This window comes from Vulpes lagopus, chromosome 5 (assembly GCF_018345385.1).
Source record: "Vulpes lagopus strain Blue_001 chromosome 5, ASM1834538v1, whole genome shotgun sequence".
Classification (NCBI taxonomy): Eukaryota; Metazoa; Chordata; class Mammalia; order Carnivora; family Canidae; genus Vulpes; species Vulpes lagopus.
In genome coordinates, this window is record NC_054828.1 from 43,577,815 (window position 1) to 43,605,499 (window position 27,685).

General features: G+C 42.0%; 1 long non-coding RNA gene across 4 annotated transcripts in view; it reads right to left on the reverse strand.

Moving 5' to 3' along the window:
- LOC121490447 overlaps positions 1-27,685 on the reverse strand; it is a 142,457-nt gene that overhangs the window by 14,427 nt on the left and 100,345 nt on the right. For 3 of the 4 annotated variants that reach the window (XR_005987677.1, XR_005987679.1, XR_005987676.1), the window contains exon 8: positions 3,989-4,154. The exons of the other annotated variant lie outside the window; for it this stretch is intronic. This is a non-coding gene — a long non-coding RNA (uncharacterized LOC121490447). The remainder of the gene's footprint in view (positions 1-3,988; positions 4,155-27,685) is intronic. 4 annotated transcript variants of the gene reach the window in all.

Sequence of the window (27,685 nt, forward strand, 5' to 3'; positions counted from 1 at the left end):
TGGGCCCATCAGAGAAGCCAGCTTTGTAACTAAAGGGGTCCCCCTCCGACAGCAAATGAAATACACCTGCCACTCATTACTTAACTCTTTCTATGAGCTTGACATGAGGCTTATTGAGACGGAGAAGTATGGCTTCAGCCTGTGAGCGCTCATCTCCTCCTCAGGAAGACAGACACATGGACCCACCTGCCCTGCCCGGTGACACCTGTGGCCGCAGAGGCATCGCCAGTGCACTCTGGGAACAATCAGGCAGGGGCAACCGGAAGAGGATCCCTGAACGTGTTCTCAGCACATAGAAGAACTTCTCTCAAAAATGTGTTACGGTGGCAGTGGAGGACAAGTTGATGTCATTATATTCTTTTTAGAGAAAAAAAAAAAAGTCTAAGATTCAGAAAAAAAAAAAAACTGGAAGTAAACTTTCCCACAGCCATCATACAGAGCTGAGATTAGAACCGTTTCTGAAGGCACAGTGACTCAGCCCAACAAAATAGATGTGCTGTTCCAGCACTGCTTGGCAAAAAGCCCTCCTTGCCATGAGTAGAAAGGATGCTACATTTTGTTTCATATTCAAAATATGTTATATAACCCAGTTGGAATTCACTGAAACTATGTTCTCACTTCATTCCAGACCCTTAAGGGACACCTGGAAGTGAATTGTGGGCAATGAACCATCTGTTTTTCTGTTCAGCCTTCCCTTTCCAAAGTCAGCTCTTCCCCTTGACTTCCCTATTTGTGGTAGGGTGACTACCATTTCCCTGTTATGCAAAAAGCCAAGGGTCAGAACCCACTGTGAGGCCTTCCTTTTCCCTCCCACCCCTAGCTGTTCCTGGCCTAAGGTTCACACATTCTTTCTGAGAGTGACATACCCGGAAATACACTCGCCTTCTCTTCTGTCTCCTGTCCCATCATTCGTATAACACCCTGCCCCTCCCCCTGGTATCCCCTACCTGTCCATCTCCAGGCTCTCCTAATTTCTGCATTTTTCCTGTCATCAGTTAAGCATCCACCTTGTGCCAAAACCTTGAAGTGTCTCTTCTACCTGAAAAAAAAAATCTTAGTCTGACCCCTATCAGCTCTCTAGTCTCGTGTTCACTCGTCCTCTTCTTGCTTGCTTTCCACCCAGTCAGGTCATTCATTTCCTCACTGTTGCCCATATTCACCTGACATCCTCACAGTTTCATTTTTGACCTTGCCTCTGGCCTCCTTTACATCTAGTTTTCCCGATCCCTCCTCTTGACAAGGCTCTACCTCAGCCTCTTGAAATCTTTCTTCATTGCTCTGGTTAATCACATCTCCCTTCCGCTCGGGAACCCTCGAAGGCTTTATAAGCTCTACCCCTACCCTAATATGGCCCTCGGCTTAGCAGACCTGGTCAGGAAATACTCTTTTATGGGTATGTGTCAAATCTTCCCAAATATTTATCGAGGACTCAATACATATCAGTCATTATGAGAAATGCCTTACTTTCACTAGAAAAATCTGGCAAAAATCTCACGAGTCAGTATCCCATTTTCAGATGAGAAAACCGAGGTGGAGAGAAGATAAATCCCTGAAGGCCCTAGAGCCACACGGCTAGTTAGCATCTGAGCTGGACTAGAGTTCAGGTCTTGCAGATGGCAGCTGCGATCAGTTTCCCCTGCGATATTATAATATAAACTCTTTGATAGAAAGGATTACTTGCCGGACCTCTTTAGAGCTCACCAGCAGTTAACATAGTGCAAATCCTTCATGGTGTGTACTAATCACAGTCTTCCTTCTAAGGGTGCTCTGTAACCTCAGTATTAAAACAGACCACAGCAACAGAGTCGAAGCCAACTATGAACTCCAAATGTCATGGGACATTTAGAGTCTGCAGAGGTACACATCTGTTTTCATTTCAGAAATGCACACCCGTTTTCCTTCCTAAGGGAAGTGTAACAAAGCAGATTTGTCCAGGGTGGGAGAAAGGAGGTCTTAGAAACCACTCCTGTCGGTGAGAAAGGAGAGGCCTCAAACTGTGTGTGCTAGCTCCTTCCTCCTCACCATCTGATTTGGGGTTAGGCTCACATCTTCCTCCTTTTGCAAGAGGCTGACCCTGCAACTGCATTCACAGGGCTGTGAATTTACAGTGAACAGCTCTTTGGGAGTTGATCCTCCACAAAACCCTTCCACTGTTTTGCTCCAATAAAGTCGGGCCACCCCAAGTGGCCCCGATGAGAAGTGGTGACCTGTAAATGCAGTCATGTGCGGGACAGAAGGGGTGGTAAATCCTACTGGAGACGAGCCGCCGTTGGATATAGGGTAGTCTTCATCGTACGAGATGAGAATAGGAGTGTCAAGCATCTGACGTTTCTCGAAACACTGAAAGACGGATGTGACTTGCTTTACGTTCAAAAAGTTTACGTCTGCAGAGCCAGTGATCAAGGAAATTTTTCGTAAAAGTCAAGAGGTTCTGTGAAGGTTCTGGTGACTAAGAGTGTCAGTCTCTGTGAGGATAAAGGACTGGAGTCAGGTTAAAGAGTGATGTTTGAATCTTCACTGTGTGGGTTCAAGAACTGTATTCCACTAGAGTTAGCTAATATTATGCAAGCTTTGAAAAGAGAGATGTTTTGTGACTAGGATAACCTAGGGAGAATAAAAAGTCTGATTTGATGAAAAGCCTCTGGTAAAATTAGAACCTGTTTCTATGCTTATTCAAGGAAAAGAGAAAGTAATGAAAATTAAAAGAGTGGCAGAAGAATCTTGCAAAAATCCTGACAAGATGGCAATCTAGAATTCAATAGAGTTGATTTTGTCTTTCTCTATGGTTTCATCAGCTTTTTTTTCTCTTCCTTTCCATTTCTTTTTCTTTCTGTCTCTCTCAAATAGAGACACAGTTCTTAGTAAATTCATTATATGCATAAAAGCAATATTTTCAGGGAGTGCATGTAAGCTTTGAAAGAAGAGGCTCCTGCATCGAACAATGGGGACCCTCTGCTCATCAGCAACCCATCAACAAGCAGTTGCTACCTGGTGCGAACTTAAATCAAGGGGTAGTGTAAGGTTCTATGGAGAGGAGAAGCGGCTGATTTTAGACAGACTTCAAGGATCTAGCCGGGCAGATGCATTTGTCTGGGTATCATGATTTGGAAACGATTTATCATCCCAAGAGCCAGGAGTAGAACTTGGACACTGACATGTTTAACATGGGGTGGGGTGGGCAGGAGCTGCTGAAGCCAGAGCACAAGATAAAATTCATGTTGTCCACAGAGGACGGTTATTATCAATGTCGGGGAACGTGGCGTTTACCAACTTGAACCAGCATTCATTGATTTATTAAATCTAATGGGTGCCATACTCTGTTCTCTGCAGGCTTCAGAGTGTAAATAGAGGCCAGGCCAGACTCTGAAGTCAAAGCTGAGAGTACACGAGAAACACTCAGGGGAGGAAAATGAGTTGCAGAAGTCTTAATCCCAGGGCCCTCAGGAAAACACCCTTAGGTTGCTGCCCTCTAACACAGTCTGCTGATTTCAGAGAATCAATGTCTTATCCCTGGACAGGTTTGAACAAGCCAGGGGTGCAGTCTGACTCTACAAACCAGGAGCCCCCCAGGTCACTGAGATGGGAACAAGTTTCCTCTTGCTCCCCAGTCTAGCATCCAGAGAAAAAACAGTATCAACAGTATCACTGCCGGGACTTCTCACAGTGGTTTTGTCATTAGGGATGATTACAGACAGGAAGCATCTAGTACAGGGCCTGGTGAACACTAAAGTCTAGCCTGAATACTAGCGTTTATCCTGCAATTACCCACTGGGTAAACCACAGCCCCACTGGACTTCAGTATCTACATTTATAGAAAGGGCATCATGACACCTTCTGTGTCTGGTCTTGAGCTCTTTGTTTTCAGACCTATTTTCTGACTTTGCTCTGCTCTGCATTGCAAGAGGCTGATGCCACAACCGCCTTCATCTGCTTCTTGGTCAATGGGAGGCACCAGTGGGAGAACGGAGGGCAGGAGAAGGAGCGTTACCTGGGTATTTTTCCCCACAGTCTCGCTGGCCTGGTTGGCATTCAAGAAGTAGCTGTGTCTCCTCTGTGGTTCTGGTTTCCTCCAAGCTCTGGCAACTCTATCTTCTTCCTTTTCCAGTCAGTAGGAAGGTGTCTCACCATCTCGTTCATCTCAGCTCTTGCATCACCTGTGTTATCAACTTACTATGTTATATTCTCTGTGTTACCAATTCTCCATCTTACATCCTCTCTGTTATACATGATAGAAAGTTACCTTCTCCTGCTTGGGTTCTGACCAATGCACCTTTTCCACAGTGTTCTTATGAGGAGTAGTGGTACCTACAGACCTGAAGCATCTGGTACGGTGCCTGGTGAACAGTGAAGGTGCTTAGGTATTTGCCCAATAGATATGGTTGTCAAAGTAAGACCTGCTTTATGTTAGTCCTTTGGATCCCTAGCTTGGGCTCCATCTCCAGCTGTTCTTCCTTATGCACTTACTCTGCGTTTCATTTGTTTGATCACAACACATACACATCTTTGCATTGGAGGTTAGATAATATTTTTAAATTAATGTTTTATTCCTTTCATGGCCTTAAATGCTGGGAATAGCAGGCCCTGTTTAAATGCCTGTTGCTGGAAAGAAAGCCTTGAAATTACTTCTTTCTCCACTCTTATGGTAGTTTGTGAGATTACCCTGTTTCCCAGGTGGTCTGAGGCTGGGCATACCTTCCCTGAGCCCATCTGACACTTTCTCACATAGCCTGAGGGTCCTGTGCGTGAGCCCATGGCAGCTGTGACAGATCCTGGAAATCTATCACAGGCCAAGTTTCTTTGAGCACAGTGTAAGCATCTGTGTGTTCACCTAGAGAAATAAAAGCAGTGCATTGTCACCATTACTTACAGGTGTCTTGTCCTCCTATGGGATACCATGTAATCCTTTGCCTAGAAGTATAATTAGTGTCTTTACTGTCCATTTCATTGTTAAAACTCAGATGTGTTGAATAGGCCTCCCAACCATATCATTTATCCTCGGTATAAAGCCTCTCTTCTTGGGAATTGGGATGCTGATTAAGAGAGATCCTCTGTACCATGTTTGGCAGGATATCTTACCTCTTTGAATCACACTGTCCTCATGTGTAAAATAGTACCTTCCTATTAAGATTATTTTCCAAATCACAAGTATATATAGGCATGTCTTGAATTCAAAGGACCCAAAGATGCCAATGACATTCAATGGGGAAACAATAGTCTTTTCAACAAATGGTGCTGTAAAAACTGGATATCTATATGCAAAATAATGAAGTTGGACTCTTACCTAATAGCATATACAAAAATTAACTCAAAATGCGGAGCCTGGGTGGCTCAGTCAGTTAAGCATCTGCCTTTAGCTCAGGTCATGATCTTAGGGGTCCTGGGATCTAGCCATTTGGGCTCTCTGCTCAGCAGGGAGTCTTCTTTTCCTTTTTCCTCTGCCTGCCACTCCTCCTGCTTGTACTTTCTCGCTCTCTCTGTCAGATATATTCATAAACTCTTTTAAAAAATTAACTCAAAATGGATCAAAGACCAGAATGTAAGACCAAAGACTATAAAACTCTTAGAAGAAAATAAAGGACAAAACCTTCATGACATTGGATTTGGTAATGATTTCTTGGATATGACACCAAAGGCACAGGTAGCAACCAAAAAAACAGACAGACTGCATGAAAATTTAAACATTTTTGCATCAAAACACACTGCCGACAGAGTGAAAAGGAAACCCAAAGAATGGAAGAAAATATTTGCACCCATATATCTGATAAAGATTAATATCCAGAATATATAGGGAATCCCTAAAACTCAACACAAAGACAACTCAATTCAAAAATGACCAAAGGACTCAAATAGACATTTCTCCAAAGAAGATATACACATGGCCAGTACGCACACGAAAAGTTCCTCAGTATCACCAGTCATTAGGACAATGCACATCAAAACCACCATGAAACACTACTTAACTCACACGAGAAGAGCTAGTATCAAAAATATAGAAAAATGACAAGTGTTGGCAAGGACGTGGAGAGATTGGAACCGTTCTGGGCTGGAGGTGGGAATGTAAAATGATACAGATGTTGTGGAGGAAAGTATGGCAGTTCCTCACAAAACTGAGAGTAGAAGTACCACATGACCCAGTAATGTGCCCCAAGACTTGAAAGCAGGGTCTTGAAGAGGTGTTTGTACACCTATGTTCATAATAGCGTTATTCGCAATAGCTAAAATGCGGAAGCAACCCAGCGTCCATCAACGAGTAAATGGATAAGCAAAATGTATACACATACATATTATTCACTCTTAAGGGATCCCTGGGTGGCGCAGCGGTTTGGCGCCTGCCTTTGGCCCAGGGCGCAATCCTGGGGACCCGGGATCGAGTCCCACATCGGGCTCCCGGTGCATGGAGCCTGCTTCTCCCTCTACCTGTGTCTCTGCCTCTCTCTCTCTCTCTCTCTGTGACTATCATAAATAAATAAAAATTTTAAAAAAATTAAAAAAAATATTCACTCTTAAAATGAAGGAAATTCTGACCCATGCTACAGCATGGACGAACTCTGAAGACGTACTAAGTGAAATAGGCTGGTCACAAAAAGACAAATCTCTATGTTTCCACTCTTCTATGAGGCGCCTCAAGTAGTTAAAATCATGGAGACAGAAAACAGAAAACAGGTCCTGGGTGGAGGGGGAAATGGGGCATTATTATTTAACATACGGAGAATTTCAGTTTTAGAAGATGAAAAACATTAGGGAGATGGATGGTGGTGATGGCTGCACAACATCCTGAATGTATTCGATCCCACTGAACTAACCTTGCACTTCAAAATTGTTAGGATGGTGGATTTTGTGTTATCGCAGTAAAAAATGTTGGGAAAAGCTCCAAACAATGAAGGGCTTCCATGAAATAAAAAAAAAAAACAAAACCACCCCGCTCAGGATGATCTGAAGACTCGTGGACTGACTGGATATATGAGGTGGAGTCTTAGAACTCTGGAAGAACCAGAGCCCCTTGGTTTCCTATGGCTCCTCCAGTGACACTCGTCCGGCTGCTTATGTTGAAAACTGGAGACTTGCACACTTTAGGCTCCGTGGAAAGTCTGCAATTAGAATAAAACATAGTTCTTGTCTTCAAGACAGTTGTAGTTCAGTCGAGGAGAGGAAACTATTCTTTTTATCGTGGTTCATTTCACTTCTTCTGTCTTACTCAGCTGCCTTAGAGAAAGGCTCGTGTCTTGCAATGTTTGGCCTTTTTTTTTTTTTTTTTTTTTTAATACAGAAAGAAGCCTGCAGATCACTGGTAGTAACAATTCCTCTTGAGAAAGTTTCTCAAATAGTGAAGGAAAATCTAGATTTGGTGGTGAAAGCAAAGCACGAGCTAAGTTGGGAGCCCGAAAGCCAGCCTGCATAAAAGCTCTTCCTTTAGGACTGAAAGTTCTCAGCCTGTCTTTGGGACTGACTCACCAGAAGGCACTTGTCACAGAGCGAGGCATCTTCTCTTTTCCAGCAATAAACTCTGAAAGATCATCCTTCCTGCCCCCCTCCCTTCCTATTTCCTTCTTAAAACCCTGATCTCCAAAGCTTGGTGGAGGCTCTGGAAAAAAATTAAGGTCCGTCATTTAGGAACCCAGCATCTTGTGATTCTTTCTTTTCTTCGATTCTTCCCTCCTCTAAATGGAATTTAGAGTTCCAGGTGCAATTTCGACTCACCTGTATGAACGTCAGCAGGGAGAACGTCGCTGGGCACACTTCTCATCCTGGACGAGAGAGGACTTCACGCGATCCGAAGTCACACACAACAGAAGCCAAAGGCAGAGGAACCGGGTATGGGGCCTAGGGAGTCTCGCCTCGCTGGGTTCTCTGACTTGGAGAGCTCACGCCTGGATTCGTGAAAACGTGGAGCGTTCATGGAATCATCAAGATGGTTTAGGTAAAGGAGGGGAACAGACAGGAGCGAGGGCAGGAGAAATACACTCTTCCCATTGCCCAGCATCTCATCATTTCCTTAGTGGACGACCCACTGCTGTTACCTTTGAGTGGCTTTCTTTTCCCACCCTGGTGCCCCTTCCTCCTTTCCTACATCTTGCCCCGCACCCCCGGGCCTTGGCTTCGCTCTTTCTCTGCAGGTTGCTCCCATCTGTAACGTCAGCAATAATCACTCTGGCTGGTGGCGTTGCTCGGGCAGTTGTGAGGAGTCAGAGTGGGCTGTAATTGAGGAGTTCATTACCAAGATCAGTTGGTTCTCTGATTACAGTGGCAAGGTGAAATATTTATCCTCACCAAAAATCGCCCCGCGCAACCGTCTTCCGACTCACCCACTTTCCACTTTTTTTTTTGTTGCATTCGAACCCCAATGAGCTTGTCAGCAAAATTAAAGGTATGTCATTCACATCGTGCCTGCATTGCAAAGGACTATAAACCTGCCAACCTCTTTGATGAAATAAAAGGGTTTTATTTATGATTCATGTAGGAATATGAGGTTATTTTTATTCCGTCAGTACACTAATAATCAGACGAGGGCTCGGGAAATGAGGAGCCCAACTGACAGGGAAGGTTCTGATAAAGGGGAGCCCTCTAGGGTGTTTGCCCCGCTTTGTAATCTCCTTTCTAGTGTGAGGTTACGAGTGTGGCAGAGTGTGAGCCAGCTATAAGGCTTGGCTGAGGGAACAAAGACAGTTGCAATCCGGCAGGACTGGGGATGCCATTCGATGAAGGGGAGGAAAAAAAAAAAAAAAAAGAAGCAGTCCCTTCCACGAGAAAAAGTTTTTGCTCCGGCCTCAGGTTAGCAATTTGGAGCCTCCCCAGTTTCCTGTGATGTCTCCAGTTCAAAAGACAGCCGATCTTCCAGTCTGCACTCCTACTGGGCATTCTAGCCAAAGTTAAAAAAAAATAATAATATAAAAAGATAAGTAAAAGAAAGAGAAAGGAAGAAAAGCCAATTGGCCAGGTTCCTTCCACAATCATTAACCATTTGTTCTGCTACCCAACGTCCTTGGTTAAGATGATCTGACTTCAAGGCAAACAAATGTGGCTGAGTCGATTTCAAAGGACACCCTTGCCTTATTATTTCCAATACGCCCATAATTTGGGGGCCCCTTTCATCTTTGTCCCTGCTCTAGGAAGTGCTTGGAAGCTATTTTAATTCGAGTTGGGGGTAAATTCTCATTCCTACCCATTCCTCCCATTGAGGTGACTTAAGCAATTCTGAATAAAAAGTTCTCTCTGCATGAGCAGGGCAGCATTAGGACCTGCGATTTGCTCCACAGTGACATCTTGGCAGAGGAACACAAAGAGACGCAATCTACTGAGGACGAAGTGCAAGAAAGTTCACTGGAGGAAGGAAAATAATACTAATCCTTTCTTCAATAAGCAGTGAGTAAAATGAGGTGCTTTTTTTTCTGCTGTAAGGTTAAGTAAGTGAAAAGTAAATTTAAAACGGCAGTACCAGTTCAGAGGAGGCAGGAGTAGTCATGTGCGGGGGGCCGCTGACAGTGGGGTTTTTATGGCAAAGCAGCGATGAGCGTTACCTGCGAGTATTTACGGATCGGTGTCTGTGTATCTTTCCAGAGACATCGCACTGCTGGGAGGGCTGGTTTGAAAAGCAAGGGGTCCTGGTGACTCCTTCGGAACTGAGAGCTCGGCTCTCCTGGGTGTATCCTCCTCGCTCCACACAAAAGGGCACCTTTCCTGAGGAGGAAAATCACTCTGGCTGGTGGAGTTGCTTGGGCAGTTGTGAGGAGTCAGAGTGGGCTGTAATTGTTGCCCCCAGTGGTGGTTGGAACGAGCTGTCACTGGCACCAGAACATTCTTCCAGGATGGCCGATTCCACGGAGGTGGCATCTGCAGAGATAGAACCCTTGGCTGTGCACCCGAGTAACCGAGGCCCGAGCCGTGCTCCTGCGAGCAGGTGTAAACGGTGCCCAGGGTCGGTCTGCCTGGGCACTCGGGCCTACCTGCTGACGTCGACCGGTCGCCCTGTCCTATTAGACAAATCAGAGAAAAATGTCTGGCTTCGGAACTATCTGGTCCGATCGTTAATCTCTGCGGAAGGGCAGGTGGTGGTGTTGTGGTTTTCAGTTTTGGGTACACAATCTGCTAAGGTAGTGAGTAACCCCCCAGCTGGAGAGAAATGGCATGTCGGGAGGGGCCTTTGCTGGAAGCCTGCAGGTCCCCGAGTCTTGCCCGACTTCCACCACTGAAGTCCTGCGTGGCTCCCGCAAGTGGCCGAGCATCTGTGCCCCTCGGTTTTGTCATCCCTAGAACAAGATTCTCTTCGGCCTCTTGCCTGTTTGAGGGGCAGATGAGATATGGGGGTGAGGGTTTGGACAACGCTAAGGCTTGAGACAGAGTCAGGCTGGTTCAAGTGTGAACTTCTACATTGGGAAATGGGCTTCGTGGTCCTGAGTGCCAACCAGTCTCTGAGCTGGGTTCTAGAAAGGGTTTCTCGTGGAAGACAGGGGCTGCCTTTTCCCTTGCCGACTTTGGGGGGGCGGGTAGCCAGACACACAACTGTGTCATGCTCGAGGCCCCTCACAGATTGCTATTAGAGGAAGCACCGGCCTGGTGGTCACCGTCAGAACAAAGCAGGAGAAGTCCTGCGCCCCCAGATGTCGTGGCACCAACGATCTGGTGCACGGGGTCCAGGGCTTCCCAGGCCCGATTCATTTTCTTTTCTTTTCTTTTCTTTTCTTTTCTTTTCTTTTCTTTTCTTTTCTTTTCTTTTCTTTTCTTTTCTTTCTTTCTTTTCTTCTTTCTTTTCTTTCTTTTCTTTTCTTTCTTTTCTTTCTTTCTTTCTTTTCTTTTCTTTTTTTTTAAAGAGTTTTTTTTTTTTTTAATTTTCTTATTCATGACAGACACACAGAGAGAGGCAGAGACACAGGCAGTGGGAGAAGCAGGCTCCACGCAGGGAGCCCGACGTGGGCCTCGATCCTGGGTCTCCAGAGTCACACCCTGGGTTGAAGACGGCGCCAAACCGCTGGGCCACCGGGGCTGCCCCCCGATTCATTTTCATTGCAATCGCACAAACACGAGGAGCCCTTCGTCCTGTGCACACCAGAGACTGACAGGAACAATTACCATGGAAGCATCTGGAAACCCATAACATCTCCCTGGTTCCAAACGTGGAGCTCGGCCTGCAGCCTCCTTCACCACGGCAGAGAGGAGCCGGGGCTGTGAGGAGAGGGCCGTGCACCTCTATTCCCAAAGCCGCGGAGCACGCCTCGGCCGGGCCCAGTCCAGCAGGTGCAGCAGGTAGCTCCTGCAGCCCTGGAGTTCATTCGCATGGAGCAGGGAGGTTCATTATGCTCCCTTTATCAGCAGTGAGGTTTACAGCTGAATCCATAAGAGAGCTCCGTGTGAAACATGAGCCGGGAGAGAGGCACCGCGTCTCACCATTAATAAGCCCTCTTCTGGGATCCGGCATTAGCGAGATTCAGCGGATCATGGAGCACAGGGGTATCATTTTTACATGATTACTCTAAATTCTTAAACCAGAGGCTTAAGAGAGAGGCTTCTCACAAAAGCAGCCGTGGGAATTGTTGAATGATTGGTACAACACTTGCAGTGGGTTAAACCACTTCAGGTAGCTCCCCACTTGTGGGGCTTCTGGCCAGGTATTTAGCAACCTGCTTTCCGAAGGAAGGGGTGCTGGGAGAGGAGGGGCTCTTGTAAGGGGAAGGGGCAAGATTTACCATGCGCCCTGCTGGGGTGGGCCCTCGGCGGTGGCTCCCCGCGCCCCCTGCTCCTGCCAGAGTTGCCTGGCTTCTCACCAGCTTGGTGTTTGGGGTTATCTGCGTTTAGAACCCTGGCACCACTTCTGGTCTTTGGAGGGGCTGACACTTGTGTCCCTAAATATTCACCTTCTTGCTTCTCTGCAGGAGGGAGAGCCCTGGTGACGGTCACTGGTTCAGACCAACCAGAAGCTGCCCTCTCAGCCCCCTGGCACCTCCATCTTCGAAAACAGAGCCCATTTTCAGAAAGGAAAACGCTGATGCTCTTTCCTCTCTTCCTTTGGTCCAACCATCCAATGACTCCTGTAGTCCACCCTAGAGGTCCCCCCGAAGGGAGCGTGCCTGCCTGTGCCTGGGTGACACTCTGCTGGGCTTCGTTGTCCGTGCACAAACTAAAGTCTGATTCTCCAGCTCACACCAAGGAATACCTTGTCCATGCACAAACTAAAGTCTGATTCACCAGCTCACACCAAGGAATACCTGCCTCCATTCAGTTCAGCACTCCAACAAGGGAGTTTCCTCAGGGAAAAGGTGATGCAATATCCTGCTTTGCCTCTGAATATGGGAAGTCCCAGGGGACAAGCCGGGGCCTCACCATACCTCCAGGATTTGAACTCCTAAGATACATCTCTTATCTGATTGCCTAGTGCATAGGTGTATAATTTGAGGCCCCATTTGCTCTTCATCATATTGGGTTTTGTGCTATTCTCATTATTGGAAAGGTTGGTTTCACCTCCCCACACGGAGAGACAGTGCCGTTGAAGGGTGTAGGGACGGTGCTGCATGCTTCTTTTGAACGCCCAGAGACTTCCAGCACAGCCCTGGGCATACTTGACATGCTAACAACAGACTGGCTGACTTGAGTAGAGATGCAATTTGCATTCTTAGACTCCATCTCCTGAAGCCTCTGACACTTATTTGAAACTATTTTGAAAATGTTTACATCTGCATGAGATCGAGACATCCACAACATTATGGACTGAATTTTGTCCCTCTAAAATTCACAGGTGGAAGTCTTAACCCTAGGATGACTGTATTTGGAGATCGGGGCTCTAAAGAGGGTAAATAAGGTTAAACAAGGTCGTAAGGGTGAGACTCTGATCCAACAGGACCGGTGTCCTCATAAGAAGAGGAAGAGGCACCAGCAATTTCTCTCCATGCAGGTGCACAAAGAAAATAACATGAGGATGCAGCAAGGAGGTGACTGTCTGCCCTTCAGAAAGACAGGCCTCACCAGAAGCCAACTCTGCCGGGAGTGTGACCGTGGACTTCTGGCCTCCAAAACTGTGGGAAGGTAAGCCTCTGATAAGGCCTCCAGTTGGTGGTGTGTTGTTCCGGCAGCCCAAGCGGACTAATACCTACTCATTTTACAGATGACTCGGAGAGATATGTGGCCACACGGTGGCAAAGCCAGGGTCAAAGTAAACATCTGCTCTCACACCGTGCCCATTTCACTCACTCGTGTTGCAGCTGGGAGCCTGGCAAAGCGAGTGGAAGGGAGCTGGACCACACGGGGACATCAAACCATACTGACTGGTTTAGGTTATCTTCTCCTTTACTTGTGGGTTTATCTGAGATACACCAGCCTTTGGAAACCCAGGAGCCTGCAGACAGTGGGAAGGAGTCGGAAGGGGAAGGGGAGGTTGGTGGCTTCCTCTGGACATCATAGAACTTGGCAAATCTCAAAATCACCTGAAGAGGAGGTCTTACCAGAGAGGCACCCCCAAAAGACAGATTTTGTTTCTTGCAGACCGGGCATGTGAATATAACCTAGACAGCTGTTCAGAACATTTTTCTCACAAAAGAATAGGAGGGCTGGTAGCTATTAGGACAATAGACTGACAATACAGAAAATAAAGTTAATCTTCCATATCAAAATTTTCGGATGGATCAAAGCTCTAAATGTAAAAATAAACCATAAAAATACTGAAAGAACACAGAAGTGAATATTTATATATTTTTGAAGGAGAGGTCTTTCCATATGAAATTAAAGGCAGGAATTCTGAAAATTTCTAAAACAATTTATACATGTTACCTCTTGGGAATCGATCGTATCTGTATGACACAAAAACCAAACCAGTTAAAAACATGGATGAGACATTTTGAGAAATACATGAGAACATATCTGCAAACATGTGGCCAACAATGTTAATAAACTTAAATATGTGAACAGTTCTTCCTGTAAGAAAAAGATAAGCGTTGCAAGACTATAGTGGGCAAAGAACGTGAATAAACAGTTCATAAAGTAAGAACCCTAACTGGCAAATATGTAGTTAAAAAAGTTTCATCCTTTGAGTCAAATAATTGCACATTAAAACAATGAAAATAATTTTTTATATCAGAGCATATGGGTAATGGTTCTTTCCTTTTTTTCCAAGATTATAATAGCTGGATTGGCAAGGGTGGGTTTCCTCCCTCTTATAAACTGCTGCTGGGAGGGTAAATCAAGAAATATTTCTTGGGGGACATTGAGCGATATCTGCAATAGTTTGTATATAGGAAATTTATCAAAAGCCTTAAAACGTATTGCTTTTGACTTGACAATTCTGCCATGAGAAATTGGTCCTAGAAGGAACAGAAATGTTGATCATAGGTTTGTTTATAAGGAGAGAATTATTGGGGAAAAATCTAAGTATTCAACATGAGGGCACAGGCTAAATAACCATACATCTGTTTAATGGAGTAGCCACTAAAATGCGGTTGAAGGTAATATGGGTTTGCCAACATGCAAAGACATTCCTGATATATTCATAAGTGAACACAACAACCTATAAAGTGTGTGTGTGTGTGTGTGTGTGTGTGTGCAAAAATTCTGGAAGAATGCACACCAAAAAGTAAGCAGTTCAATATGGTTGTCTGTCTGGGTATGAGTTTAGCTTACATTATTTAGTTTTAATTTTATTTTCTAACTTTCTGCCAGCAATCCTGCTTTTCTTGCAAAACAGCTACAATAAAGAGAATGGGATCAAAGGACGGTGGATGTAATCGGAGAAACAATTTCTGGAAATGGAAACAACGAGAGATCTTTTACTCTACTGGCTGCTCTCAGTGTTTCTTATCACATGGTCTGAGTCTCAGAACCCATGGGAAGCCTTGTTAGAAGCGCAGATTCCAGAGCCCGGCTTAGACCTATGAAATCTGGATCTCTGGGACAGGACCCAGGAATCTACAAATGTACTCCCCGGGTGATTTTTACGTAGCATAGGGGGAGAATCATGACTGTAGAAATCACCAGGCTTCTTGAAATCTCAGCGTTGCTGAATAATGATCATAGTGAATGACTAAAGGTCATGTGCCAGGTAGCTTCTAGTAGCTTCCTTATCAGTGCAGTGACTGCTGGGTGTTCATTGAGACAGCTGATGGCTGAAGCTCAAGGCATCCTGGGTGCCAGGGGAAAGCCCTTGGTCTCACTGGCACTCTTCCTTGCTCTCCTCAGGGCTTCCCCTTCCTTGATTTGTAGGCCATAGAACTCACCCTGGCCTCTAAGTCTCTTAGCAGATAGTGGATGTCTCCGGGCACTTTCAACCAACAACAAGTAGGCATTATTCTTTGAGAACAGAACTCCAAGATTTGGAGAGAAAGAGCCCACTTAGGAACCTGCCAAAGGAGCCATCGTGCAGTAGAGTGAAAAGAGAGGTGTCCAAAGAACTGAAGCTTTCCCCAGGCTGAGGTATGGCTGGAGAGGATTGAGGGAAAGAAGAGAAAGGGTTCTTTTTAAAATCAGCCAGTTTTCCAGGGGTGTGAGATGCCAAAACTAAGTTTTCCATAAGTTTAAACACAGGCGCTTCATCTGTCAGCCCTTCAGACTCTGATGATAACATGATACCCAAAGAGTGTGGTTGCGCCCAAATGCCACAGTGAGTGTGTCAGTCCAGGGCTGGCATTTAACTGCTTTCCTAAATTACCAGCAGGTGGTGCAAGAGTTTCCAAGTTCATGAACTTCCCCTTCACTTGGCTTCTACTCTGGGGAGTCTCTGTCAATAGCTCACTCCTCCTTGCTGTGAGTTCCTCTCATAATCCTTACATGGCTCCTCTGTACTCGAATAATCACAAGGGAACAAGAAGCATCTTTAAAACGCATTTTGTACCTTTTAAAATGTGTTAAATATAAATGTAGAATCAAAGAAACATGCATTAATTATAGAACTGTGTTAAGGAAAAGGAAAAAAAAAAAAATCCCATTACTAGCAAGCCCAGAAGAAACATAGCTTCCTCCTGTTGGCAAAGAGGAATGGAGAAATTTAGAGGAAACCTTTAGGATTTAATGCCCTTTACCTCCCACTGAGGAGACTGTGAATATGGATTTGAGAAGGGAGCTTGGTGTGGAGGAGGGGATTAAATTAGTCCAACTAGAAAAATCTAAAGGAGCGAAAGGAGATAAAATTGGCACTGTCTGAATTGTACTGGTAGCTTCACGGTTACATAAAAAGTGAGGAGGAATCGCTGATTGGGATTCCCAGAAGTGATGGTTTGGAATATTTCAGGCCAAAGAGGAGTCAAGAAAGACGATTAAGGCGGCACCAGGCAGTTAGAAGAAAGTTCAGCCAGGGTCCTGTGCTAAGGAAGAGCTTACGCAAAGGAGACCGAAGCTGGACTAAAGCTGGGGTGGAAAAGCCCATCCTGTGATTGAGAATCTGGCAAGGTCCCAAGTCACGGGTGCTGTGGGGTTCCTGGGTCTCAGGTGGTCGCAGCAGAGGGCAGAGTTGGAGAATGGTGGTGAATTTGGGACTGTGTTCACACATCACATGCAAGGATTCAGATGTGGAGACAGTTTGCATCATCTCCCTATTGCAATTCATGGATTTAAATGAGGAATCAGATAAATATTGGATTAAGGCACTGGTGAGTATTTGCATATTTCTGATGAAAGCTGGAAAATGACACCACAGTCTTAGACAAACAGAATGCCAAAGGAAAAATGGTAGAATTTGGCTCAAGAGACAGAGTGTAGTTTAGGGGGAATGAATCTGCTTTGTCTAAAAAATCTTCCCCCTTCCGGGGACCCTTCACAGACCCTCCTCAGGGCTGCCCTATTGTGTCTGAAATCCCTAACTACTCTAGAAAATGAACCTATGAAGATCTCGAATAAGACGTTGATGTGTTGGGTGGCTTTGGGTGAGCCATTCAAACTCTATGTGCCGTTATGTTTGAGGCCCCAAATGTGGAGTTCCCCACCCATGGCGAAAACCTGGGGGGTTACTCTGCAAACAATGGTTAAAAGGAATATACCAAATACAGATATGAAAAGGGGGATTGCGGACATGAAATCAACTCTATTGCACTCAATTACACTTGCTGAAACCATATTATATACATAAACTTGTTCTAAAAGCAACTGAAACATGGTTTGCTGCTTGAAATTAGGGCTTGTTGTGACAATTCAGGATATGCTGATTGTCACTAGAAATGACTGTGGGCACATAATGAAGTAAAATGTGCTCGTTGATAGGTAAGTGCGGGTGACGTATGACAGCTAATGAGACAATAGAATGTGTAATTGGAAAATGCACTACCTTGGTTACTGTGAATTGAATCACCCTTCATAATAAAGGGGCCAAGATTGTACATCAATAGTTAGTCCTCCAACATGTGTTAATTCCTGCATACGTACCGTGAAGGAAGTAGGAGGCCGGCAAAGTCTTGACAGATGCACGCTAAGAGAAAGTATTAAGCAGAAGCAGAGATGAAAGGCCACCTTCCTGTGCAAAATGACTCAATTGTCCTAAACCATCTCCTTTTAGGAGTGTCTCTCTGGATTCATCTGACATTTTTACTTTTTTTTTTTTTTCCTTGGAGGGAGAGACATTTCTCCTCCTCAACAGGCTGGATGTTACTTGGGAATATTTCTCCTCTGCAGCATACATCAGCATCTAAAAAATTATATATTTTACTTGTTTTATTTCCTGGCTCTTTTCACTGGAATGTAAACCATGAGAGGCAAAGATCTTTGTCTTTTTCTTTCACTGCTGTATCTCTAACACTGAAAGCAACATCAGATGCATAGTAGGTGCTCGATAAATAGTTTTTGACACCACAGTCTTAGACAGTTGGCACAGTTAGACAGACACCACAGTCTTAGACTTAAAAAATAGTTTTTACATCTCCGCACTACCTCTTTGAATCTTTAGACCTCCCTTCTTCCTAATGAAAAGCTTAGGAATTTGCACCACAGAAATAAGAATTGTCTCTCAAAGCCCATTGTTCTAACTCCTCCTTTTTCCATTTTTCCTGCCAGACAGCCCCAATAAGCAGTCTGCCCTTGACCACCTATGCTCACCGTCTACAGCTATGTTTTATCCATCGCACTCTACGCAAAGAGCTTTCTCAAATCTGACTTCCAAGTTCAAGAGGCCTTTTTATGGCCAATACCCTCTGCAACCTCTGCCACATGTAGCAGATTGATCACATGCCCTGTTGATTACTCTCTTCCTCCTGAAGTTCCCTTTTTATTTTGCCTTCTACAGCTCTGCATTATCTTGTTTCTTTTCCCGTGTCTTCAAAGGATGTATACCTGTCTTTACTTCGTCTCCCATAAGCCAAAATTTTTAATGATGGTTTGTATGTATGTTTGTGTGAAGGGGGTGGGGTGGGAGCTTGCTCCTTTTTATGCCTTCCATTCTTCCTTCTAAGTTCTGTCTCTTCCAGAGTTGGGGCACAATAAAGAGGATTTTTTTTTTAAAAAAATTTCCTACTGTATTTGTTCTCTGTTTGGAGGGAAATGGCTGATAGCTGATTGCTCATATAGAGTCATTAATTGATCGTAGCCCTGGTATGATTTGTACTGTTTGATTAAGAGTATGAGATACTTGATACCTCACTTACATTATCTCCTGGCAACTCAAAAACTGGAATCCACCCTCTCAACATTGTTTAAATGGTGTGCCCAACTCTCAGAGTTGTTAGGTAAGTGGAACAAGAATTTGCCTAAGTGTACGGTACTCCACTGCTATTAAACACTCAGATCAATACATTTCCTAGTTCTGATATCCTGTTCAACAGCACGCCTTCTGATTATGGTGGTTCCTTTATAGATCTGCTTACAAGAAAAGGATGGATCATTCAAGCCAGTGGAAATATACTGGTTTTCGAGAGTGTGTGTGCATGTGTGTGACAGCTCTAGTTCTCATTGAAAACTGGTAATTCTGGTTTCTTCATCAGATTCTGCGAGCTGAGATAATTCAACTCTGTCTCTGAGAAATGATTCGTTATTGAATTATGATGATATGAACATTTAAAGCCAGAAAGGCTGACCATTGGATTTTAGAACTGTGATAACCGCACAGTTCTTCACTGTAAGAAGAACCTGATGATGCCAATTTACAAAGCAAAGCATTTACAAAGTTATGCATTATTGTCTCAAGCTTGTCACAATTAAGATCAATAGTTGGGTAGATTTGCCAGGACATGATTGATAATTGAAGTAAGATTTCCTTTAATTCAAGTGAAGTGGATTTTGCATAACATATATGTGTCTGGGAAGACCAAAGCCTATTTTTTTAAGTTTTTAGATTAACCTATTACTTAAAGGAACCCTTCAATGGAGTGTTTTGTGTTATGTAAACATCTTTATTAATATATTTGTAAATTATGTTTTTTAACTATCAGTATTTATTTGTAATAAAAAATATATTAATTGATCCCCTGCTTTAGAGGTGCCAGTGACCTCTAAAGCCCTTCAGTAAAGCAGTTATTGAAATTCAGGTGCCATATTAGAGACAGAATTTCTTGATACTTGTTACATACATACTTTCAAACAAAGCATGTTACCAAAACATAATCCCTAGACTGTTAAGAATTCCTTGGTGAGTACTTATATATTAGTATAATTTATGAAAACTAGATTGGCACTTCTCATGCTGGCCAAAAGGGAGTGAGCCCACAATACCTATCACTCCAACTGCTTACAGCTCAAAATTCTAGACATCATTTTAAAAGCAACTACTTGAGGACTCTGAAAAGTTTGCAATAGCAGACAAATTGTAGAGGGAGCAAAACTTGAAGAATGACCATGACCAGGGTGAATTTCTAAATTTTTCCCCAACTTTGACCCAAGCATGAGATAGTAAAACCTCTGAGGGGGAAAAGCTCCCTGAATTCTAGTGTGCAGGAAAAATCTCAAAGAGGACAGGGCTGAAGAAGATAACCCCTTCCTCTCTATATAAACTGACACAAGTCCTGGGCTTACCCATAAGTTGTGCCTGTGTGTAACAGATACAAACCAGCACAACAAAGGCCTTGAGAACTGAACCATAAACCAACAGCAAGTCCCAGACTAACTGCTACACGTGCAGTACATATCTAAAGCAACATAGCAAAAGCTGTGATATCTTAACTGACGCTGGAACCGCCACCCACAGAAGGCAAAAAGGCTTTATCATCTGAACCTACTTAAATTGAAGAAAAAAAAAAAAGCCGACATTCACCAGTGATTTTAATGACTAAAATAATCTTAATGATTTTAGAGTCCCAGAACATAATACACAAAATGTCCAGGACAAATCCCAAAATTACTGGAAAAACAATGAACCAGAAAAATATGATGAATTCACAGGGTGATGGAAGATAATAAAAATAAAAGAAGGAGCAATAGTCAGATCCACAGTTATAGTTGGACACTTCATACTCCTCTTCCAATTATCAGGAAAAACAAGGAGACAAAACTAGCAGAGATATAGAAGACCTGAACAATACCATTAACTGATTCGATATAATTGATAGTTATCAAACATTACACCTAAAAACAGCTGAATACACATTCCTGTCAAATGCACACCAAAAAAAAAAAAAAAAAAGACACCTAGACCAACTATATTGTGGGCCATAGAACAAATCAAAACAATTTTAAAAGAAAGAAAAATTATACAAAGTATATCTTTGATCATAAGGAAATAAAAAACAAAAATGCCAAAATATAAAATATTTTGAACTCATCGTCACTGTGGGGATGAAGCTAATTTTTTTTAGGATAAAGCTAAAACAGTGCCGAGAGCACAATTTATAGCATTAAACGCTTCTGTGAGTCTGAAGAAAGGCCTCAGATCAACCATCTAAGCTTTATCTGAGGGAGCCAGAAACAAAAGAACAAATTACAGAGCAAGCATAAGATAGGAAATTATAAAAATAAGGACAGAAATCAATAAAGTTGAAAACGGAGAAAAACAATAGAAACAAGTCAATAAAACCAAAAGCTGGTTCACTGAAAAGATAAACAGAAATCTAAGACACACTAAGAATAAAAGAAAAAAAGGAATATCACTACAGACCATCAGATGATAAGGAAAGAAGGGATTCTAAAATAATAAGAGAACATTAAAAAATATTCTATGCTTATAAATTTGACAATTTAGATAAAATGGGCCAATTACTTGAAAGATGAATACAAAAACTCACTCAAGAAGAACTAGACAGCTTGAATATCCCTATGTCAATTAAAGAAAATTCTTCATTATTAAGAACTTTCCAGCAAAAAGCCTGGGACCAAATGGCTCTACTGATCAAGCATACCAAATTGCTTAGGAAAGCAATAACACAAATTTTCCACAATCTTCCAGAATTTTACACAAAAATGCAAGAGGAGGGAACACTTTCCGACTCATTTTGTAAGGCAGTACCTTCATATGAAAAGCTAGACAAAATAATACGAGAAATAAAAAACTGTCAACCAATGTCTCTCACGTACATGACACAGAAGCATTCAACAAAATATTAGCAAAAAAAATTCCAGCGACATATAAAATAATAATAATACATCATGATCTTGTGGGGTTTAGTTCATGAGTGCAAGGCTCGTTCAACATTCAAAAGCCGATCAATGTGATTCACTACAACAGACTAAAGAAGAAAAACGGGATTATTTCAATAGATTAAGAAAAACAATCTGGCAGAACTCAGAATCCAATTCCCTGATGGCAATGATATTGAGGATCATTTTATATGTTTATTTGCAATCTGTCTAATTTCTTTGGTGAGCTCTCTGTTCAGATCATTTCACTGGGTTGTTTTCTCCTTGTTGAGTTTTAAGGGGTTCTTTGTATATTTTGGATACAACCCCTTTATCAGATATGTGCTTTGCAAATATTTTCTCCCAGCCTCTGATACTTGTCGCTGCATTCTCTTGATGTGGTCTTTGGCAGAGCAGACCATTTGAATTCTACAAGGTAAAATTTACACGCTTTTGGCGGTGTATCTAAAAACAGATCACCAAACCTCACATCACATAAATTGTCTCTAATGGTTTTATTCCTAGGAATTTTACAGTATTGTGTTTATATTTAGTCCTACAATCCATTTTGAGTTAATTTCTGTGAGAATGTAAGGTCTGTATCTAGACTTATTTGCATGAATTTAGAAAATTCATGAATTCAACTTTTTTGCATATGGACCTCAAATTTTAGATTCCACATATAAGTGAGATCATGCAGTAGTTTCTTCTTCTTTCTTTTCTTTCTTTCTTTCTTTCTTTCTTTCTTTCTTTCTTTCTTTCTTTCTTTCTTTCTTTCTTTCTTTCTTTCTTCTTTTTCTTTCTGTGTCTGGCTTATTTCACTGTGTCTGGCATAATGGGTTCCAGGTTCATCCATGTTGTTGCAAATGGCATAACTTCCATTTTAAGGCTGAATAATAATCAGTTGTGTATCTGTATACCCCATATTTTCTTTATTTATTTGTCAAGAACAGAAATCATTTCCTTATCTTGGCTATGGTGAACAATGTTCAATTAACATAATGTTCAATTAACATATCTTTTTGAGATCCTGATTTCAATTCTTTTCTGGAATTGCTGAATCATATCGTAGTTATATTTTTAGGTTTTTTGAGGAATTTCCATATTGTTTTCTATAATAGTTATACGAATTTACATGCCCACTCAGAGTGTCCAAGAGATTTTTCTCCACCTCCTATCTAACACTTGTTATCTTTTATCTTTTAAATAATAGCCATCCTAACAGGATTGTAGTGATACCTCATGGCTTTGATTTACATTTCTCTTATGATTGGTGATGCTAAGCAACCTTTTTAAAAAAATTATTTGACAGAAAGAGAGAGAGCATAAGTGGAGGGATGAGGAGAGAGAGACAATCTTCAAGCAGACTCCCTGCTGATACAGAGCTCCATCTCATGACCCATGAGATCATGACAGAAGCCTAGACCAAGAAACTACGCAGGCACCCCAAGCATGCTTTATACCCGTTGGCCATTTGCGCGCCTTCTTTGGAAAAATGTCTATCAGATCATTTGCCCATTTTTAAAATTGGGTTGTTTGAGAGTTCTTTTGCTATTGAGTTGTAGGAGCTCCTTATATATTTTGGGCATTAATTCCTTATAAGGTATATAGTTTGTAAATATTTTCTCTCAATTTCCAGGCTGCCTTGTTATTGTGCTGATCATTGCTTTTTCTGTAGAGAAACTTTTTAGTTCAATGTTGTCCTACCTCATTTTTGCTTTCTGTTGTTGTTGCCTGAGCTTTTGGTGTATCTAAGACATCTAAGAAATCATCGGGAGACCAGTGTCAAGGAGCTTTCACCCTATGTTTTCTTCTAGGAGTTTTAGAGTTTCAGGTTTTATATTTGTCTTTAATCCATTTTGAGTTGATTTTTGTGCGTGGTTTAAGATATGGGTCCAATTTCATTCTTCTGTATATGGATGTCCAGTTTTCCCAATTCCATTTGCTGAAAAGACTATCCTTTGTGCATTGTGTAGTCTTAGTGACTTTATTGAAAATTAGCTGACTATATCCTTTGGTTCATTTCTGGGCTCTCTATTCAGTACTGTTGGTCTGTGTGTCTATGCCAGTATCATGGTGTTTGATTACTATATTTTGTAATATAATCTGAATGTGGGAAATGTGATACTTCTAACTCTACTCTTTCTTACGGTTGGTCTGGCTATGTGGGCTCTTTTGTGGTTCCATAATGATTTTAGAGTTGCTTTTCCCACTTCTGTGACAATGCCATTAGAATTTTAACAAGAACTATATTGAATCTGCTTATCAGTTTGCTAACATTTTATTAAGTATTTTTGCATCTTTGTTCATCAGACATGTTGGCCTATAGTTTTCTTTTTGGTGGTGTCTTTGTTTGGCTTTGGTATCAGGGTGATGTTAGCTTCATAAAATTAGTTTAACAGCATTCCCTCTACTTCCATTCCCTGGAAGCATTTAAAAGGATTAGAATAAATTTTTCTTTGAATGTTTGGTAGAATTCATCCGTGATTTGGTAGAATTCATCCGTGAAGTCATCTGGTTCTGGGCTTTTCTTTTTGGGGTGGTTTTTATTACTTCAATCTTATTTATGACTGCTCTATTTAGGGCTTTCTGGTTCTTCTTGATTCAGTCTTGGTAACTTGTACATTTCTAAAAATTTATCCATTTTTCTAGGTTATCCAATTTGTTTGAGAATCACTATTCTATTCATCCTTGATGATCCTTTTTGTTTCTGAGACTCTGTTGTAATGTCTCTTTTTCCATTTCTAATTCATCAGAGACTTCTCTCTTAATCTAACTAAAAGTTTGTTGATTTTATTTATTTAAAAACTCTAAGTTTATTGTCTTTTTTCTATTGTTTTTTCAATCTCTGATTTATTTTATCTCTGATATTAACTACTTCCTTCCTTCAGCTGACATTGGGTTTAGTTTGTTCTTCTTTTTCTAGTTCCTGGGGTTAAAATTAGGTTGAGATCTTTCTTCCTTTTAAGGTAGGCTTTATTGGAAGTAACATATCAACATATGACACCAGCATGAACATAATCCTCTACTGTTCCTTCCCCTTGCAGTAAGAAGTATGAAACACAATTTGACAATCCACTGTTCAGAAGAGTGCATTAATGACTCTAAATATGCAAAACCTAGAAATAGGGACTTGGTCTATAAAGGTCTTTGGAAGCTAGACAGTTTATCAAGATAGGCATTCAAAATGGGGGCCAGAGATAAAGAGGACTTTGATGCAAAACCTCATTATCAAAGCAGGGGGTACCTGATGTTGATTATTTAATGGCCACAAATATCTCCTATTCCAAAGTGTACAACTCTTTGCAGTGTGGCATGGACATATCTTCTATCCAGAGGTAGTCTCCTTCTCTACCCCTTTGAATCTGTATTGGCCTTGTGACTTGTTTTGTCCGATAAAATGTGGCAGAAATGGCTCTGTGTAAGTTCTGGAACTTCGTCCTTAAGAGGCCATGCAGCTTCCATGGTCACTGTATTGGAACACTGCTTTGAGACTGCCACACAAGGAAATCCATCTTTCCTACTGTAAGAGACCACATGGAGTAGAATTAAGAGGCTCCAGACAAAATTGTTCTTATGGTTTTCAACCCAGCCAACCCTCCAGCTAAATGCAATTGTGTGAGTGGATCTAGGCTAAACCAGCAGGGGAACCATCCAGTTAACCCACTGACTATGAGAAACAACTGCTGTTTCAAAATACGAAGTTTTAAGGTTATTTGTTATACAGCAAAAGACAACTGATAGAACACAGTAAAATGGAAGTATTTATGTTTTGAGGTTGAACAAACAATTTATAAGCCCACTTATGAACTCTGAAACCCTGTTTCTTAAGCACTGAGGGCTTAGAAATTGGATACTTGAATACACTTTGGATAAGTGAATAGAAGAAAGGAAGGTGTTGCAGGCAGGTAAAGCAGCATGAGTATAGGCAAGAGACAGGACAGGAAATAAAAAGCTCCTTCTTTCATGCATTTTCTTCTTAGAAGTAGTTCTGTGTTCCTCTCTAAAGCTTCCGAGATTTTCTTTTATAGGGGATACATATAGTGTGTTCATCTCAAAGAGTAGAATTAGATTATAAATTCTTAGATGCAGAGGAATAAAAAGGAGCCCAACAGTTGATGAGTGTTCACTATGTATCAGGAATCTGATACTGATTAATCTCATTTAATCATCAAAATATCCCTGTGCCACAGGTATTTTTCCCTATTTCACAGTAGACGAAACTAAAGCTCAGAGATTAAGTAACTCACTGAAGTTCACTACATTAGTTAGTGGTATTATTTTGTTTGTTTCTATTCCAAAATCACGCTCTCTTCATAACCATTACCTCCCAGACTCTATCAGCAATGCTTAGTTTATTCCGTAGAGCAAACCAGGTACTCAAAAGTGTCTCTAAGATGGAATTTAAAGTAGAAATCTTATGTGATAGGACTTTCATTGATCTTTTACGCTAGTGATATGAACAGATAGTCTCTTGTGCACAGCCTACTTCCTTTATGAGTCCATTAATTCACAACTCAGCCATTCATTGGTTCATTTAACAAACAGGTACTGAGCACCTTATAAGCACCAGTTTCCTAAGCACTAGGAACCCAACGATGAGGGGAAACATACATGCACATGTGCAGTCACATTTACAAAGTCTCTGATTTTGGAATGGTGAATTTTGGCCATTTCTTTATCTTCACCAGAGATATTGAGCATAGTAGCATAAGCCCCTTTTATCACTAAGTTGGCTTCTCACTCATTTGTTTCTATCTCTGCTTGGCCTCTGGACAAAACAATGGGGGTAAATAATATGTTGTAGTCTCTTTGTTTCCCTTCAGTGAATAATGGAGTGCCCCTTCCTATAAGGAGGAGCAGAATTTACTAAGAAATCCTTGTTTATCTTCAGGGATTACAATGATTAGAACATATATTTGTTACCTGTAAAACACTTAGATTGAGGCTGATTGGAATGATTTCAACTGATTTTAAAAATTCGATTCTTCTATAACATATATCAAAGCCCCTGGAATTTAAGCTTAACTGAAATGTGCATCAAAGTCAGACCACAGTCTCCTGAAGTTTCTATGGCAAGTTTGTCAAAAGTTGGAGAGTGTCATTTATTCCCAGCTGTTTCTAAGGTTCCCAACTTCCACCCCCCCATACGTCGTCTGAGATTCTTGGCTGAGAGAGCTGTTTGTTTCCTTATTTAGCAAAAACTAGCACAGCTCTGCTTAGCAGAGGGACAAGCTGGAATTTGCAAGTCTCTGCGATATCACCCAGGCAATTGCCAAGTTGTCACAGGTGTACACGACAAGAGCAGTGGAAAGAGAGAGCTGTGGACTGGTGTGGACCTGGATGCTGGGGCCCCATCCAAAATGTTCCACACTTGTTCCCGCATCTGTTAGAGAAAATCTGCTTTTAGTGATGGGCAGAGGTGGTAGTGGGGTGGTGGTGCAGGTCCTACTTAGGGTTTACAAGACATTTTGAGTCAGCAATTATAAGCAGAACTGTTGACAGAGAGTTGTTTGGTTATCAAGCCACAAAGAAAAGAATGGCAAGAGTAACTTGAAAAAAAAATAAATCAAAAATGGTGAGTTTTCTAAAAAGCAGAGAATAAAACTGCGAGATTAGTTTTATTTTTAAAAGCTGCTGAGTTGGTCTCACTTCTTTGATAACTAAGTCTCTTGATTTTTTTTTTTGCCCTCAAGACTGAATACCTGACCTGAACTGAAGGGGAAACGCAGAGGCTCAGCTTACCGACAGGTGGACAGGTGGCTGAACAGGTATGGCATTTCTGTTTCAGGTCAGCTTTATATGGGACTTAATTGAATAATATCACCTCTCACTTTTTTTCTCTTCCCCCTCATTGATCAAGCTGCTTTTGAGAAAAGTGATACTTTGCATATCTGGCTAAGTGCTGTTAACAGCCTCTGCCTGCGGTTTGTTAAAATTAAAAAAAAAAAAAAAAAGTGTGATCTTGCCGGAGAAGTAATTTGCTTCTCTCCAACCAATGATGGCTTGTACTTTATGCAAATTGGTATCTAGGGACAACAAATCCCATTTAATACATATGCATAGTTCATAAAAAAAACGACGTGAGAGAAAGAGGAAAAAAGATAAAGCAACGAGTCAGCAAAAGAACAGGTTCCGAGGAAATTTATTGTCCCAAATTGGACATTTGTAACAGATGATGTGAACAAGTGTTAACTTTGTTTTCAGCAGCTCTTCACGTACATTCACTAGACATCACACAGATTAT